At 37.0% G+C, this 8,189-nt stretch overlaps 1 pseudogene; it reads left to right on the forward strand.

The window, feature by feature from the left end:
- Nucleotides 1-234: 234 nt before the first annotated feature.
- Nucleotides 235-966, forward strand: LOC114090685 (HAUS augmin-like complex subunit 2 pseudogene; annotated as a pseudogene).
- Nucleotides 967-8,189: the final 7,223 nt, after the last annotated feature.

The following is an 8,189-nucleotide window of genomic DNA, read 5'->3' on the forward strand; positions in this document are numbered from 1 at the left end:
TTCATGTGAAAAAAAATCAAGCCTCAATGCAGTAGTGTTGGGATGTGGGTTTAATGCGAAGTGCTAGGTCATAAGGACTCTACTCTTAGGAGTATATTATTGCTGATTATGAAAGGGATTGAGCCCAGGGCTTCCGCCTGGGCGGGAACGCCGTGTGATGTCATCGACCCGCGCCGAGCGTTCGTGGCGCTTTCCGCTCACTCCTGGCGCCAAGCGGGGAGGTGTGTTAGAATCATGGCTGCTGCCAGCCCTTGGGACCCGGCTTCCGCGCCGAACTCCGCAGGGCTACTGTTGCGCCACTTCGTGGCTTCAGGGTTGGTCACTCAGGAGATGTTAAATATATCTAAGAAAACAGCTCCTTTCTTTGAGAAATTCTCCAGACTACAACAGATCACAAATATTCAAGCCGAAATCTATCAGAAAAGCCTGGAAATTGAACTTCTGAAACTAGAAAAAGATGCAGCAGATGTTGTTCATCCTTTCTATTTGTCTCAAAAAGTGTCACGATCTACAAAGTATGAATAATCACCTGGAAGCTGTGCTGAAAGAAAAGAGGTCCCTCAGGCAAAGACTGTTGAAACCCATGTGCCAGGAAAACTTACCTTTGGAGACTTTTTATCACAGATATATGGTACATTTGCTGGAGTTGGCTGTGACTTTCATTGAGAGATTGGAAACCCATCTTGAAACAATTAGAAATATCCCTCATTTAGATGCAAATCTAAAGAAAAGGAGCAAGGCTTTAACCAAGATGAATGTTTTGGTGACTGAGACAGAAGAACTGGCAGAGAATATACTTAAGTGGCGAGAACAACAAAAGGAGATTTCTTCTTGTATCCCCAAAGTATTAGCTGGAGAAAGTTACCTTCAAAAATATGATATTATAATTTCTCCTTTACCTTTTACTTCTAAAGGTCATGCCCAAACAACTAATATCAAGTGATCATCAATTTTATTTTCCCTAATTATGTATAGTCATATACATCCATTTCTAGTTGATTGTGACTTGGGTATTTAAAGGCTTTGCTGCTAGCACTACTGAAACTGCCCGCAGTATATTGGAGTACCAAAATTTCAAGTTCATTAGGACCTGACTTCTTTCTGATTAAAAGACTCAAAGACCAAAATAATAATAATAATAATAATAATAATAATAATAATAATAATAAAGGGATTGAGATGGTGAGTTCAATCTCTCATTCCCCTCACACTCTTTTTGCTTTTCTTCCAGGGAATGATGCAGCAAAAAGGCCTTTGCCAGATTCCTGCTACTCAATGTTGACTTTCCAGCCTCCAGAACCATGAACCAATAGATTTGTTTTTATTATAATTTATAAAACAATTTCACATATTCTGCTAGAGTAGCAAAGGTAGACCAAAACAATACCACTGGAGGATGAGTCTGGGAAACTGAGGTCATACTCTGTGGCTGCATTTTGCCATCAAGAGATAATCTCCCCTGTATCAGTTTCCCATGGTTGCTATGATAAAGCCACCAACTGGATAGTTTAAAACAACAGTAATTTTCATCTCACAGTTCTGAAGACTAGAAGCCTGAAGTTTAGGTGTTGATAGGGCCATGCTCTCTCTGAAGGTGCTAGGGAAGGACTCTTCCTTGACTTTTCCTAGTTTCTGGTGATTGCTAGCAATCCTGGATGTTCCCTCTATTGAAGACATGTCACTCAAATCTGTCTCTGTCATCGCCTGGCCATTTCTGTGTGTATCTTTTCTGTGTTTGTTTTCTGTTCATAGAATCACACCAGACATTTGGGATTTAGAGCTATGCTAATCAGTATGACTTCACCTTTGCTTGATTATATCTACAGAGACCCTATTTCCAATAGTCACATTCTGAGGTTCTGGGAGGAAATGAATCCTGGGAATGAACATTATTTAGAAGTTGGGCACTTACCTAAATATTCAGGCTCCTCAGGAATTCTATGGTAGAATAGAACCAAAAGTCTGGGATCCAATGATCACTATGGTCACTGTGACCAATAGGGCAGCTCTAGGGCCACACATGAGCAAATGTAATGGTCTTTTGGGATTCAGCTCACAAATATTGACAAACCAGACCCCAAAATGGATACAAATGAAAAAGCTGAGAGCAGTGTCCATCAATGTCACTTACAAAATACCACAGTCACTCAGAGTAGGATTGCAAGAGTTTTTTAAAGGTTAAGTTTAAACAATAAAGTTGGTTCATTTTTATTTTGAAGCTGGTCATCTTGAGAAAGATTTTATCTTGGAATCCAAGATATTTCAGATTGTTTAAATGATAACAAATTTTAAGCAATTAATAGTCAACATGTAGAAATGATAAAAGTTTAAGGTGAATTATTCTGAGTTGGTCACTATTCATAGCTTACATGAAGCAATCACGTTGTTATATATATATATATAAAATGAGCCAATCAAAAACTCAAGTCAAATAATAAAATGGAAAAATATTCAAAAACAATTGCCACCATTCTTTTGTCAACAGGTAACCTAGCATAACAAACATGGAAACAGAATGCCCATGGCTGAATTTCATTTGAGTCTGTGTTTGATTCATAAGCCTGTTGGTATTGCTGTGTCCCTTTTTATTCTCTTTAACTGTGAACTTGGCAGCATCAATAATTTCCTAAATGTAACTCAGAGAGGCATGACATCTGGCAATTAAGAGCCTGATGGTTAACACAAGTTCCAGAGACACCATGGTAATAAGTCTATATATAAATGTTTCCACTTCCTGCATCTGCATATTGGAGAACAAGGTGCTGTATTTTAGATGTATTTCTTTGAGACGTGGAAAAGTCATCAACACGCAGTTCAGCAAAACAGCAGAGGTTCTCTTCTGCTGTCTCCCTTTTTGCATTTTGAGTCTTGCAGGACCCACTTTATTGTTAGGAATTTATCAATACACATGGTTTATTTCAAAGATCTATTTGGGGTGAGTAATGTCCCCTTTCAGCTGCTTTCACTACTGATAAAACTTAGCTGGGTGAAGTTAAAGAAGAGAGCTTAATCTTCCCTATTTTGAAATGAAGCACCAACTTGCAAGATGACAATGAGTTCTACACCATGGATAGAGACACCCTCTCTTTTATTATTATTATTTATAGACTGACAATGGGCAATAGGATATCTACAAAAGTTGGTGATGCTGTTATTTGAATCCTCTCCTCCCCTCCTGCCTCCCTCTGCTTTTCCCAGGCCCTGTATACCTGGAAGCTTGCCCACTGGCCGAAATGGCCTGGGTGACTTAGTTGGCTGACCAGCATACTTAGTCATTATAAAAAAAAAATCTGCACTTGATATTACATTTTTGTACTTTGAATGATAACTCACTGTCATTTGCTTAGAGGAGAAGTTAGTAATTATTCATCTTATATTAATATCTTCAAGGAACAGAGAAGCAGATTAATGTAGTATGTAGGAGCTTAAACTGTTGAGCCAGACCTTCTGGGTCAGAATCCCAAGGCTGCCACGGAAACTGTCTAACTTCAAGACTGGACCTCACAGTTTAAATAAGGATACTGATTGTACCAACAAAGGGGAGCTGAGTACAAGTTAGAGTGTCACTAGCTATTATAACAGGTAAAATACAAATCCCATGGTTTAACAAGGAGAACTGTATTTCTAGCTCATAATAAGTTAATAGCAGATATTTCTGATTGGCAAACATTGCTTCTTCAGGGACTCACTGTGTATGGCTCCACCCCTTCACCACAGAGTAACCATTCAACCTCAGACAGAGGCAGTCTTCGTGAGTCATGCCTGATAACAGTGGGTATTTTTCCCTGCCCCAGTTCCATTGGTCAGATTCAGTTGCATGACCACAGTTAAGTCCATGATTAACTAGAAAATAACCATGCAGCTGGGAAGAGGAGGAAGTCAACAAGTGGATACTTACCCTCTTTCTGTGACAAGATTTAAGCAAAATAAATGAGTCACAAACAAACAGAGTTGACATGAATAATCCATTTGAGAATAACACCAGGCACCTTAAACATTATATACATACTCTTCAAATGATTCTTAACATTCTATTATGTAAATTTCCAAATGTACAAATTGTTGAATCAATTTAATCATAACCACCTTCGATATCTACCATCTAGACTGTATACTCACATTTTGTTCTACTTATTTTTATCATATTCTTATCTATATATCCTGCTTTTCGCACATCAATTCACCTTATTTATTGAAAGCAAGTTGTTTAGGTACACTTCCCCAACAAATACTCCAACATATCACAACTATGGTTTAACATTATTTTATGGTTGTTTCTTTTGAGGCAATTATTACATAAAACCCAATACACAAAACTTGAATCTAGAATTCAATGACATTTAATAAATGCATGCGCCAGAGATGGAGGATGCAGCTCAGTGATAGAATACTTGCCTAGCATGCATGAGGATCTAGGACTGATTTCAAGTCCTGTTTAAAAAAAATATCCATTCAATCACATAGATGTTAATGAATAGTGCTACTGCCTTAGAAAAATTCATTCTTGGCTTTTCCCAACCACCAACACCCTCCTGTCACTCCACCTACTCCCCACCTGAAGCAATCATAGTTCTGATTTTCCACCATAAATTACCTTTATTTTTTACAGAATTAAAAAAAACTAGCATGACAATGTATGCAGGTTTTTGTATAAATGAACTTCTTTCATTTAACATAATGTTTGAGAGATGTTTTAGTTAGCTTAATGCCACAATCATGAAATACAGGCAAAAAATACTGTTGAACTAAAATGCTAAACATTGTCTTAAATATTAAATATGCTTATTTTTCCTCTAAAGAATACATCAGACACTTTAGGTATACAAATCTAAACTCTCACATGATTTAATTAAGAGTCTTGTATTACACATGTACTTCACATTTATATTTTCAGGGTTAACAAGCAACTATTAAAACTAAGATCTTGTTCATCGTTATTTTCCAGCAGAACCTGGCAAAGTGCCTTGCTGGTGCTCAAAAAAAGACTTGACTAATTAGTAACCAAACAGAATAAAAGGAAAGGTTCTTATTGTAATCATTTTACCACTGGAGGATGTGTACTTAAAATTTGAGAATGAACAAGTCTTCTAGAATATTAACCTGAATTTTCTTTTCAAACACATTAAAATCACAAATAAGGAAAGATCTGTGCCTACTTGCATTAAATTCTGTGAGTTTAAAGACCAACGAGAAATTCCAAATGTCCAGCCAACTAAAAGTTCAAGTGTTCAAAATTTAATTCAACTCTGAAGAGTCCATTACATGTCTCTATCAACCACACGTCCTGAATTTTCCATTATGGTATTTATTTTAAATTTCAGTTTAGGTGTCATCCTTATGGATTCCAAGAAGGTAGTCACTCTTTTCCTAACCAGACCTGGATCCAGGTAGAAAAAAGCCACTGTGAAACCACTGGTCCTCAGATTCTTTCTACTTTCTTATCTTGTATTTTTGTCTCTAGAAATTTCTCAGTCCTTAGATTCTATTTCTCAAGCCAAGTCATCTTAGGAATCTAGACGATATTGTATATTATTGACTTAGTGAATTTATTTCAATTCTGTTTCTTAGAAAATCCAAACGTAGAGTTATATACAAAAATCTACAGGTTATTCTGTAGTTTTCCAGAGATATCTGGAGTTATGTTTGGAGGATTATGGCTAAGAAAATTCACACTGTTTCTGTAGAAGGATCTCATAGATCTGGGATCCAAACCCACCTCTTGACAGCCTCTCTTTTGTACTCAACAAGTGTTTATTGAATAAATAAATAGGCAAGTGAATGCACGAATGCTGTAAGATAGAAAATACAAGTATCTTGGCAGTAGCAGATCTATATCCTGAACTATGTACTAATTGAATAACCTTAAATTAGTCCTGTTTTTCCTCACTTAGAAAATGAGAATAATAATTACCTCTCAGGATGGTTATAAAGAGATGATGAGATAGTTTATATTGAAATTATTTATAAGCAATTAAGCTCTACATGAACATTAGTTATTATCAACCTGATAAATAATGATCTGCCAGGTAACAACCAGGAAGCTTTCCTGAATCTCAAATTAAGACTTTCTAACGTATTTGTTTTATTGTACTTTAAGGGATCTGTCGAGGGTGAATTATTGCTCTCTGAAGAAAGCTATGCTTAAGCTAAAGTCTGTGTGGGAAGGAAGCTCTAATCTCATAATGGAAGCTCTGATCTCACAATATTGAGCTGTCTGGCAATGCCTGGCTAGATCTGAATGCCAGATATTTTTGGTATATGTTGAATCAAAATCCAGATCTATTTTCTAGGCTAGAATTCAAAGGATTTTTGTTGAGTTCAAAGTGTTTATTCTTGAACACAAAACATCTTCTCCATAACATTATCATCCCTGGGGGGAAAAATATTTCAAGAAACTCTTTGGAGAAATTCTCTGTACATTGTAAAGCTCAATCCCACTAAATAATATAAATAATTACATGCTGAGAGATTCTTCCAAACTATTTCCTCAAGTATACCTCATATATTGTAGAGCCTTTAGACTAAGGTTAGTTTTGCCCAGAACCATTTTATAATGGAATAGGTCACATACTAAAGAAATGATAAGGTTAGTCATTGCCAACACACTATAATGGTTGTGAGCTTTTGCTGCTTAATTTAATTAAGTTTCAGCTTTGTATCATATACTTAAGGTTTACAATGTGTTTTTTGGGTATACTTATCTTGATACATGTGTATGTAGTGAAATGATTTCTGCAATCAAGCAAATTAACATGCTCATCATCTCCTGGGGATAACTTTTTTTTGCTTTACTTGTAGAAAAAGTATCTAAAATTTACTTTCTTGGCAAATCACGAATATAAAATGCAATATTATCAATTATAGTCCTCATGTTATACATTAGCTCTCTTGAATTATTCATCCCCCATACCTACAACTTGAGAATCTTTGACCTTCACTTTTCATCTTAGGCTCATAGATTTAAAGTGTTAAGCCCACTTGACAAATGGAAACAATCACAAACTGAACTCATTTAGGATACATACTGAGCAGTCTGTTTAGTACAGGTTAACACAATACAGGGATATGAGAAGATCATCCTGAGACTTGTCCATAGGAAATCACAAGTAATTAATAAAATGCCAATTACTTAAATGTAGATTTATATCCTCCCAGAAAGACTTCCTGGGTTTCCCTGGCACTCATAGGTGGATTCAATTAGTTCTTATAGGTGGATTCAATTGGTAAGAACCAGAATTTTTCATAGAGAAGATCTGAAAGGACATTCTTCGTAGGATTCTTTTGCTGAGTTTCTTCTTTTGCTGTGCTCATCAATTAGCCAGCTCTGTTTTCACTGGGATACAGTGCTGTTCTCTGCATCTATGGCTATTGGATTGCCTCTTCTGAACCTTATTAGTTCTCCAGAGAGAGAGAGAGAGAGAGAGAGAGAGAGAGAGAGAGAGAGACGCTGGTAAGCAAGTTTCTTTCACCTTAAAAATTCTGAAAAACAGTGTCCATTCACCACTTCCTTTTGTTTTACAAGTACCCTGTCTATAATTCCTCACTTCTTGTCCCAGTATGCTGGTTCTGCACAGCATTCCTTAGAAGGAAAAGACCTGAGATCACCTGTTAACCAACTTTTTACCAAAGAAAAGACACAAACCCTGAGTGGGGCTCTTTTTCACTCTTGTGGTGGTTGCAGGTGACTAAGATGCGTGCTCCATGGCTTCTCAGAAGCCTCTCAGAAACTCTGTTTCTCTTCTTTGGTTCCCTCTGTACTCCAGGCTGCTGGACCTCCTGAACCCATCATTGACTTTGCCTTGACATCTTCTCTCCTAATTCTTACACTGTCTGTGGGCTTCCTCTCAGGGTTGCTTACCTGCTCCTCAGTGCTCTGTCCCCACTTCACCTCAGAAGCTCTGAGACCAACGCTACCTCTCAGCTGTTTGGATAAGTCCCCAAACTCCACCTGGGGTTTGATCTAGTCTCTACATTTTTGTTTCAAATCTCACTATCTCTAGTGAGATTTTTTTTCTTTCACACCCTTTTCCTTTGCAATATTTATACTTCTGTCATAGTTATCATAATTATTCTGGTCACTAACGTTTCAACTCTGTGTGACAGTTTTGGTGTGATTGATGCTGCTCTATAGCTGGTCACCAAATGAGCATGACTTATAAAGTCCCCCCTTTTTCACTTACCTAGTTCAA

This window comes from Marmota flaviventris, chromosome 15, assembly GCF_047511675.1.
Source record: "Marmota flaviventris isolate mMarFla1 chromosome 15, mMarFla1.hap1, whole genome shotgun sequence".
In the NCBI taxonomy this organism is placed as follows: domain Eukaryota; kingdom Metazoa; phylum Chordata; class Mammalia; order Rodentia; family Sciuridae; genus Marmota; species Marmota flaviventris.